The sequence below is a fragment of the Sander vitreus genome, chromosome 14 (assembly GCF_031162955.1).
Source record: "Sander vitreus isolate 19-12246 chromosome 14, sanVit1, whole genome shotgun sequence".
Taxonomy (NCBI): Eukaryota; Metazoa; Chordata; class Actinopteri; order Perciformes; family Percidae; genus Sander; species Sander vitreus.
Window position 1 is genome coordinate 30,652,876 of NC_135868.1, and position 10,610 is coordinate 30,663,485.

Consider the following 10,610-nt stretch of genomic DNA (forward strand, 5'->3'; position numbering starts at 1 on the left):
ACGAATGTGCAGGGATATATAGGTGTTTTATTGGAGTCAGACACATAACCCTAACACAACCATGATCCCAAATTGTATGCACAATAGATTTGCTTAGATATCTGTGCAGTATAAGACTCTGTGTACAAGACCTTCTGATAAACATATTAACATAACTAAAAAACAATGTGGAGAAAAGGAATAGAAAAAAAGAAAAACAAACCACCTAGGCCCTCCTTCTGAAAACGCTTCCCTGAACTAAGTGTCTACACCCTACATTATGCATTCTAACTGTGCATCAAACCAGTGCTCCACAAGTAACCATACATAGTTATAAACGTCTATAAAACACGTTATAAAAACACATTTAAGCAGGACAAAGCATAAATAATATTCTGACTCACCACCTTGAGAAGCCATGTATAACTGAGGAGCCTACATAATAAGTACCACCAATTGTGCAAGTTCTCCCACTTAAAAAGATGAGAGAGGCCTGTAATTTTCATCATAGGTACATTTCAACTACGAGAGACAAAATGAGGAATAAAAAATCCAGAAAATCACATTGTAGGATTTTTAATGAATTTATTTGCAAATTCCTCGGGAAAATAAGTATTTGGTCACCTACAAACAAGCAAGATTTCTGGCTCTCACAGACCTGTAGCTTCTTCTTTAAGAGGCTCCTCTGTCCTCCACTTGTTACCTGTATTAATGGTACCTGTTTGAACTTGTTATCAGTATAAAAGACACCTGTCCACAACCTCAAACAGTCACACTCCAAACTCCACTATGGCCAAGACCAAAGAGCTGTCAAAGGACACCAGAAACAAAATTGTAGACCTGCACCAGGCTGGGAAGATTGAATCTGCAATAGTTAAGCAGCTTGGTGTGAAGAAATCAACTGTGGGAGCAATTATGAGAAAATGGAAGACATACAAGACCACTAATAATCTCCCTCGATCCAGGGCTCCACGCAAGATCTCACCCCGTGGGGTCAAAATGATCACAAGAACGATGAGCAAAAATCCCAGAACCACACGGGGGGACCTAGTGAATGACCTGCAGAGAGCTGGGACCAAAGTAACAAAGGCTACCATCAGTAACACACTATGCCGCCAGGGACTCAAATCCTGCAATGCCAGACGTGTCCCCCTGCTTAAGCCAGTACATGTCCAGGCCCGTCTGGAGTTTGCTAGAGAGCATTTGGATGATCCAGAAGAGGACTGGGAGAATGTCATATGGTCAGATAAAACCAAAATAGAACTTTTTGGTAAAAACTCAACTCGTTGTGTTTGGAGGAGAAAGAATGCTGAGTTGCATCGAAAGAACACCATACCTACTGTGAAGCATGGAGGTGGAAACATCATGCTTTGGGGCTGTTTTTCTGCAAAGGGACCAGGACGACAGATCCGTGTAAAGGAAAGAATGAATGGGGCCATGTATCGTGAGAGTTTGAGTGAAAACCTCCTTCCATCAGCAAGGGCACTGAAGATGAAACGTGGCTGGGTCTTTCAGCATGACAATGATCCCAAACACACCGCCCGGCCAACGAAGGAGTGGCTTCGTAAGAAGCATTTCAAGGTCCTGGAGTGGCCTAGCCAGTCTCCAGAGCTCAACCCCATAGAAAATCTTTGGAGGGAGTTGAAAGTCCGTGTTGCCCAGCGACAGCCCCAAACATAACTGCTCTAGAGGAGATCTGCATGGAGGAATGGGCCAAAATACCAGCAACAGTGTGTGAAAACCTTGTGAAGACTTACAGAAAACGTTTGACCTCTGTCATTGCCAACAAAGGGTATATAACAAAGTATTGAGATGAACTTTTGTTATTGACCAAATACTTATTTTCCACCATAATTTGCAAATAAATTCATTAAAAATCCTACAATGTGATTTTCTGGATTTATTTTTCTCATTTAGTCTCTCATAGTTGAAGTGTACCTATGATGAAAATTACAGGCCTCTCTCATCTTTTTAAGTGGGAGAACTTGCACAATTGGTGGCGGACTAAATACGTTTTTGCCCCACTGTATCTGAGAAAGAAAAGAAAGAAGAGGAAACAGTCCTCCACCATGCAGATTGGTCAGCCTGTGTGCAGCTATGAAGAGACCGACATCAAGAGGCCGGTGAGAAGTTATCCATTAGCGTCATTCGCCCGATCAACCCGGAGAGTCGGGACTACTGTACTTGCTGCCGTTGAATGAGATTTGGAGCCTAGCGAGTAACAGCAGGCCGTATCTGATGTCTGCAGCCCGGAGCTTCTGCTTGATGTTGGTAAAAGATGCTTTCTGTTTCGCGACCTCGGCAGTAAAATCAGGGAAGATATGCACCGTGTGTCTGCGGAAGGTGAGCTAACCCTTCTCCCTGGCCAGCTGGAGGATGCGCTGCTTCACTCTGAAATGCTGCACCTTTACAATCATGGGTTTCAGAGGAACATTTCGACCCAAGGCTGGACGGAAAGCCAGGCAATGTGCCCGATCTAACATCTCTGGCCCATCAGGGATTTCCATACCCAGTATCTCGGCAAAGAAGTCCGTCATAAATGCTGTGAACTGTGGCCCCTCCATGCAAGGCCGGATTAGTACCCCCAGGGGCCCCTGGGCCCTGAAGCTTTCCACAACAACTTCGCTAAAGTTAATGTTAGCTACCGTTAGCTGTGGCTGAGTGTAGCTGTTAGAGGGCAGTGATTCTTCCAAGCTAACGTTGGCTAGTTCCTCGACATCCTCCTCTTCATCATTCCCAGCTCTTTTAAAAGAGCTATATATTCGCGGGACATTTTTTGTAGCAGCCGCTTCTTTCTCTTCCTTTTCCTTCTTTTTTTTTTTTTCACTTGGCAGCCCCACTGGGCTTTTGGTTGCTGTCCATTTTCTGCGAACACTAACTTTCCGCTAATTTTTCCCACACTTTCACTCGCTGATACAACCCAATCTGACCAGGGATCTGTTACAAATTAATTCCACTCTTTCAATCTCAACACATTCTTAGAAAACTGATCTTGAATCACTATGTCCACCCACCTTCATCATTAGCCAATCTACACAGTGCATGCGGCCTGCTCCCAATAATTACCTGTCCAGTCATCCAACTAACAAATAAAAGAGACAATCACGAGACTTCATTTTTTGAAAACAACTTTTATTTTATTCTGATTGGATAATTATCAAGATCGAGGCCAAGCCTTGTGTAGACTTGTTTTATGTAGCCGAGAAAAAAAACTCCCATCACGGAGGGCCCCTGTATGCACAAGGGCCCCTGGGCACATGTCTAGATTGCCCATATGCTAGATCCGAGCCAGCCTCCATGTTTTCAGGAACATGTAGATTCTGCCGTCTGCTCCTCAATTCAAGGTCCTGCGATTTAGCCATTAGCAACTTGGTGCAATTCACCAGCTTTTCACATTTGGCCTGAAGCGCAGTAATCCTAACGTCGCAGTCTGGCAGGGAAGTTTCAACTTCAGCAAGACGTGTCCCAAAAGAGTCTATAGCAGACTGCAGGGTGCACAGTGAACCGTGGGTTTCAGCCCTGAAACTTTCAATAAGTTTTACCAACTGCGAGAGTGACAGCCTCCTTCATCGTCGTCGCCGTCATGTGCGGGAGAAGGCTGGTTAGCTTTCTCGTTAGCATGTCGGTTTTAACCTCGAGCTGGGCGTCCTTGACGAGTAGAACCCTTCCCGGACATATCGGCAGATGTCTTAAATAGTCCGAACCGATAATAGGAGAAAGACAACGAGCTAAACAGACGTTTAAAACAAAATTAATGGATAAATATGTAAGAGCGGGCAACGGCGCATCTACTCTCTACCCATGCTCGACAGCACTCCAATGTTTTTAACGTCTCCCCCCCAGTGTTGGACTTGTCACCAGTTTGGTAACCTGGTTTTCAGACTCTGTGGCGCAATGGTAGCGCGTCTGACTCCAGATCAGAAGGTTGCGTGTTCAAATCACGTCAGGGTCAATGTTTCTGTTTCTCTAGCTCCATTGGACAAGGGTCAGACAGGATAGGGTGGTATCTTGATCACATACTGGAGATTTAATCACCAGGAACTGCAAAATGGGCTCTGAATTACAGGACAATGAAATGACTGGAGTAACAATTAAACTGACAATCCTTACTAGCAGCTTAAAAGCAGTTTTATCTCAAGAACTCAAAAGTGGCCATTCAACTGGAAACTAGAATTATAAAGGTTTTCAATTTGTGAAATTATGATTCACTTTCATTAGCATTGTGAGAGTGGGCATGGCCTTGGCGAAGGTCTGTGCTCTCCGAGTGTCCTTCTAGTATTGTTTAATTTAATCCATTTCCCAGCACCAGTGTTTAGTTTGTTAATTGATGAGTGGTGATGTAAAACAGACTCTGTAGCTCAAAGGTAGAGCGTCTGACTCCACATCAGAAGGCTAACTTTTTTATTTTTATTCTTATGTATGTGTGATTTATGTGTGTAAGTATGTGTTTGTTGTGTTATGGTTGTCTAAGCTACTGGATGCCTAAAATTTCCTTCGGGATGAAAAAAGTATCTATCTATCTATCTATCTATCTATCTATCTATCTATCTATCTATCTATCTATCTATCTATCTATCTATCTATCTATCTATCTACATGCTAACACCAAGGAAACCTGTAATCTTGTCTGCCGATAATGTTAGTTTCTCCCCAATTTCAGATCACGTTCCTGCTGGAACATATCTGGTTGTTTAGTTTTTGGTTTAAAGTGCCCATATTATGCTCATTTTCAGGTTCATAATTGTATTTTGAGGTTGTACCAGAACAGGTTTACATGGTTTAATGTTCAAAAAACACCATATTTTTGTTGTACTGCACATTGCTGCAGCTACTCTTTTCACCCTGTGTGTTGAGCTCTCTGTTTTAGCTACAGAGTGAGACATCACACTTCTATCCCATCTCTGCTGGGAGTCGCACATGCACAGTAGCTAGGTAAGGACTACTAGCTAGCTAGCGGTGTTAGTAGCAGCGCTAGCAGCAGCGCCAGCAAATGAGGGACATGTAAGTAGTTATATACAATTTCTTTTGTAGATTAGGGTGAACTTGTGTGTGTTGTAGCAGTGTTTTGCCATTGAGAATGAGGTGGCTAACCGCTAGCGGTGCTAGCAGCTAGTCCCTCGGCTGCAGGTATTCCATGCAAAGTTGTAAGTGCACCCTCGTTTAGAAGAAGTCTCCCGGCTAATCCTGCCTTGTCCTGACCGAAGTTGTAGAAACAGCTAGCTGATGTGGTATCAGCTAAAGTGGTTAGCACACACCAAATGTTTCGGCCAATAACGTAGATAGCCCTGCCGATTTTGAACAGCTCACCAAGAGACTGAAGGCAGGATACATTCAGAAACCTGTATCTCACTCAAAACAGCATGGATGGGTTTTTTTTCCAAGTTTGTATGCGTGTGGAAGCACCAGAGACACAAACTAACACCCCAAATCCCAGAAAAAGTGATTTTTTCATAATATGGGCACTTTAAAAGCTTCAGATGCCAATGATGCGTAGACCCGGAAACACTGACCAATGAGAGCAGACTGGGCTTTTTCAGAAGGATTTTAAAGAGACAGCTCTACAACAGAGAGTACAGGTGCTGCAACCATGGGCCGTATATGAAAAATAAAGTGTTTTTTGAACATTAAAGCATGTCAAATGTTCTAGTAGAAACACAAAGCACAAGTATGAACCTGAGAATGGGCGTAATAACTCACCTTTAAATCAACTACTCCAATGGTTTTAATCAATGTCTCCCCCCCAGTGTTGGACTTGTCACCAGTTTGGTAACCTGGTTTTCAGACTCTGTGGCGCAACGGTAGCGCGTCTGACTCCAGATCAGAAGGTTGCGTGTTCAAATCACGTCAGGGTCAATGTTTTTGTTTCTCTAGCTCCATTGGACAAGGGTCAGACAGGATAGGGTGGTATCTTGATCACATACTGGAGATTTAATCACACCAGGAACTGCAAAATGGGCTTTGAAATACTAGTAATGAAATGACTGGACTAACAATTAAACTGACAATCCTTACTAGCAGCTTAAAAACAGTTTTAACTCAAAAGTGGCCATTCAACTGGAAACTAGAATTATAAAGGTTTTCAATTTGTGAAATTATGATTCACTTTCATTAGCATTGTGAGAGTGGGCATGGCCTTGGCGAAGGTCTGTGCTCTCCGAGTGTCCTTCTAGTATTGTTTAATTTAATCCATTTCCCAGCACCAGTGTTTAGTTTGTTAATTGATGAGTGGTGATGTAAAACAGACTCTGTAGCTCAAAGGTAGAGCGTCTGACTCCACATCAGAAGGCTAACTTTTTTATTTTTATTCTTATGTATGTGTGATATATGTGTGTAAGTATGTGTTTGTTGTGTTATGGTTGTCTAAGCTACTGGATGCCTAAAATTTCCTTCGGGATGAAAAAAGTATCTATCCATCTATCTATCTATCTATCTATCTATCTATCTATCTATCTATCTATCTATCTATCTATCTATCTACATGCTAACACCAAGGAAACCTGTAATCTTGTCTGCCGATAATGTTAGTTTCTCCCCAATTTCAGATCACGTTCCTGCTGGAACATATCTGGTTGTTTAGTTTTTGGTTTAAAGTGCCCATATTATGCTCATTTTCAGGTTCATAATTGTATTTTGAGGTTGTACCAGAACAGGTTTACATGGTTTAATGTTCAAAAAACACCATATTTTTGTTGTACTGCACATTGCTGCAGCTACTCTTTTCACCCTGTGTGTTGAGCTCTCTGTTTTAGCTACAGAGTGAGACATCACACTTCTATCCCATCTCTGCTGGGAGTCGCACATGCACAGTAGCTAGGTAAGGACTACTAGCTAGCTAGCGGTGCTAGTAGCAGCGCTAGCAGCAGCGCCAGCAAATGAGGGACATGTAAGTAGTTATATACAATTTCTTTTGTAGATTAGGGTGAACTTGTGTGTGTTGTAGCAGTGTTTTGCCATTGAGAATGAGGTGGCTAACCGCTAGCGGTGCTAGCAGCTAGTCCCTCGGCTGCAGGTATTCCATGCAAAGTTGTAAGTGCACCCTCGTTTAGAAGAAGTCTCCCGGCTAATCCTGCCTTGTACTGACCGAAGTTGTAGAAACAGCTAGCTGATGTGGTATCAGCTAAAGTGGTTAGCACACACCAAATGTTTCGGCCAATAACGTAGATAGCCCTGCCGATTTTGAACAGCTCACCAAGAGACTGAAGGCAGGATACATTCAGAAACCTGTATCTCACTCAAAACAGCATGGATGTGGTTTTTTTTCCAAGTTTGTATGCGTGTGGAAGCACCAGAGACACAAACTAACACCCCAAATCCCAGAAAAAGTGATTTTTTCATAATATGGGCACTTTAAAAGCTTCAGATGCCAATGATGCGTAGACCCGGAAACACTGACCAATGAGAGCAGACTGGGCTTTTTCAGAAGGATTTTAAAGAGACAGCTCTACAACAGAGAGTACAGGTGCTGCAACCATGGGCCGTATATGAAAAATAAAGTGTTTTTTGAACATTAAAGCATGTCAAATGTTCTAGTAGAAACACAAAGCACAAGTATGAACCTGAGAATGGGCGTAATAACTCACCTTTAAATCAACTACTCCAATGGTTTTAATCAATGTCTCCCCCCCAGTGTTGGACTTGTCACCAGTTTGGTAACCTGGTTTTCAGACTCTGTGGCGCAACGGTAGCGCGTCTGACTCCAGATCAGAAGGTTGCGTGTTCAAATCACGTCAGGGTCAATGTTTCTGTTTCTCTACCTCCATTGGACAAGGGTCAGACAGGATAGGGTGGTATCTTGATCACATACTGGAGATTTAATCACACCAGGAACTGCAAAATGGGCTCTGAATTACTAGTAATAAAATGACTGGACTAGCAATTAAACTGACAATCCTTACTAGCAGCTTAAAAACAGTTTTATCTCAAGAACTCAAAAGTGGCCATTCAACTGGAAACTAGAATTATAAAGGTTTTCAATTTGTGAAATTATGATTCACTTTCATTAGCATTGTGAGAGTGGGCATGGCCTTGGCGAAGGTCTGTGCTCTCCGAGTGTCCTTCTAGTATTGTTTAATTTAATCCATTTCCCAGCACCAGTGTTTAGTTTGTTAATTGATGAGTGGTGATGTAAAACAGACTCTGTAGCTCAAAGGTAGAGCGTCTGACTCCACATCAGAAGGCTAACTTTTTTATTTTTATTCTTATGTATGTGTGATATATGTGTGTAAGTATGTGTTTGTTGTGTTATGGTTGTCTAAGCTACTGGATGCCTAAAATTTCCTTCGGGATGAAAAAAGTATCTATCCATCTATCTATCTATCTATCTATCTATCTATCTATCTATCTATCTACATGCTAACACCAAGGAAACCTGTAATCTTGTCTGCCGATAATGTTAGTTTCTCCCCAATTTCAGATCACGTTCCTGCTGGAACATATCTGGTTGTTTAGTTTTTGGTTTAAAGTGCCCATATTATGCTCATTTTCAGGTTCATAATTGTATTTTGAGGTTGTACCAGAACAGGTTTACATGGTTTAATGTTCAAAAAACACCATATTTTTGTTGTACTGCACATTGCTGCAGCTACTCTTTTCACCCTGTGTGTTGAGATCTCTGTTTTAGCTACAGAGTGAGACATCACACTTCTATCCCATCTCTGCTGGGAGTCGCACATGCACAGTAGCTAGGTAAGGACTACTAGCTAGCTAGCGGTGCTAGTAGCAGCGCTAGCAGCAGCGCCAGCAAATGAGGGACATGTAAGTAGTTATATACAATTTCTTTTGTAGATTAGGGTGAACTTGTGTGTGTTGTAGCAGTGTTTTGCCATTGAGAATGAGGTGGATAACCGCTAGCGGTGCTAGCAGCTAGTCCCTCGGCTGCAGGTATTCCATGCAAAGTTGTAAGTGCACCCTCGTTTAGAAGAAGTCTCCTGGCTAATCCTGCCTTGTACTGACCGAAGTTGTAGAAACAGCTAGCTGATGTGGTATCAGCTAAAGTGGTTAGCACACACCAAATGTTTCGGCCAATAACGTAGATAGCCCTGCCGATTTTGAACAGCTCACCAAGAGACTGAAGGCAGGATACATTCAGAAACCTGTATCTCACTCAAAACAGCATGGATGGGTTTTTTTTCCAAGTTTGTATGCGTGTGGAAGCACCAGAGACACAAACTAACACCCCAAATCCCAGAAAAAGTGATTTTTTCATAATATGGGCACTTTAAAAGCTTCAGATGCCAATGATGCGTAGACCCGGAAACACTGACCAATGAGAGCAGACTGGGCTTTTTCAGAAGGATTTTAAAGAGACAGCTCTACAACAGAGAGTACAGGTGCTGCAACCATGGGCCGTATATGAAAAATAAAATAATAACAATCTCCCCTTCTTATACAAACAGAAATGCACATATACAGATTATGAAGTCTTTAATAAACAAAGGATTTGAATATGAAGTAAGTTGAAAAACTGAAGTGATTATAAAAGAGAAACTGAAAGAATTTATTATGAAACAAAAAAATTGAAAGCCCCATATAATCCCACCTTGAAATAGATACTTTCCACTGCTGGTGTGTGGTGCTGCTCTTTAGGCTGCAGGAGGCGGAAGCAGGGGGTTTACCAGATTACCAGGGAGTTCCCCTTCTCCCTTCCACTCAGTGAAGCTGTTGAGGAACTTCACTGGAAACTTTTTTACTTTAACTGATGATGAGGTGACAGCAGTGCTCTTTTGTTTTTTTTCCTTAAATTAGTAGTAGAGCTGATGTGGAATGAGTAAGAGGTACAAATGAATACTGTGAGAATCAAGATGTCCTTTTCCTCAATCAGTCATCCTACGTATTTAAACGGCTTTTTACCCTAAGGATGCTCCCGTGTGTCTTACATTATCTTTCAGCTCATATGAAAGGCAGAAATTTGGGCAACCAATTTCCTACCAATTACCAAAGTGCGATAAGCAATCCACTGCCGCTAACCCTTCAGTGATGTTATTTTGCACTTAGTTCAAGAAAGTCTTAGACCACACAACAACAGGAAATGAAGAAACTTAAATCCTGTTAAATCTTTAGAATTGTTTGAATTCTTAATGTCTTTCAGTGGCTTTAAACACATAAAAGGTGACACTATAAAGTGTGTAGCTTTCTCGGTTGCATGGACGGTAGGCTAGTTGTAGTCAGGTAGGATTCATGCATTTTGGTGACAAACAGAGTGTATTTGGCCACGCTGAATTTTGGCAAAAATGTTCAAAACATATCGAGCATAGGGATGGACAGCCACAGAGCATGTCGATAATGCTAGATGGGAGGTTTAAGAGTTTTTTTGGAAATTGTGAGACATTTTGTTGGCTATTGTAAATGTTGACTACAGGGCAACTTTTCTGAGTTACCAAGTTACTCAAAACATCAGTTTCATCACGTGAATTTTATATATTTCAGCGGAGCATTCCATGCAGGAATTCCACCTTGGCTTCATCTTAAGCATTGACAATGATACACCACAGTTGCCCAAATTAAATATTAATACTAAAAGTCTAAACTTTTCCTCGACGGCAGCAAACCAAGGCTCCTTCCAGAGACTTTACCAATGTTATTGTTCATCCCTTTGGTATCCTTTGGTATACAGCAACATAAGTCAAGCTAGG

General features: G+C 41.9%; 3 non-coding genes across 3 annotated transcripts; all 3 read left to right on the top strand.

Annotated features, from left to right (window-relative positions):
* The first annotated feature begins 3,859 nt into the window (after positions 1-3,859).
* trnaw-cca (transfer RNA tryptophan (anticodon CCA)) lies at positions 3,860-3,931 on the top strand. Its single transcript has one exon. It is a non-coding gene; the product is annotated as a tRNA-Trp (tRNA).
* A 1,829-nt stretch (positions 3,932-5,760) lies between these two features.
* trnaw-cca (transfer RNA tryptophan (anticodon CCA)) lies at positions 5,761-5,832 on the top strand. Its single transcript has one exon. It is a non-coding gene; the product is annotated as a tRNA-Trp (tRNA).
* Positions 5,833-7,643: 1,811 nt separating this feature from the next.
* On the top strand, positions 7,644-7,715 carry trnaw-cca (transfer RNA tryptophan (anticodon CCA)). Its single transcript has one exon. It is a non-coding gene; the product is annotated as a tRNA-Trp (tRNA).
* Positions 7,716-10,610: the final 2,895 nt, after the last annotated feature.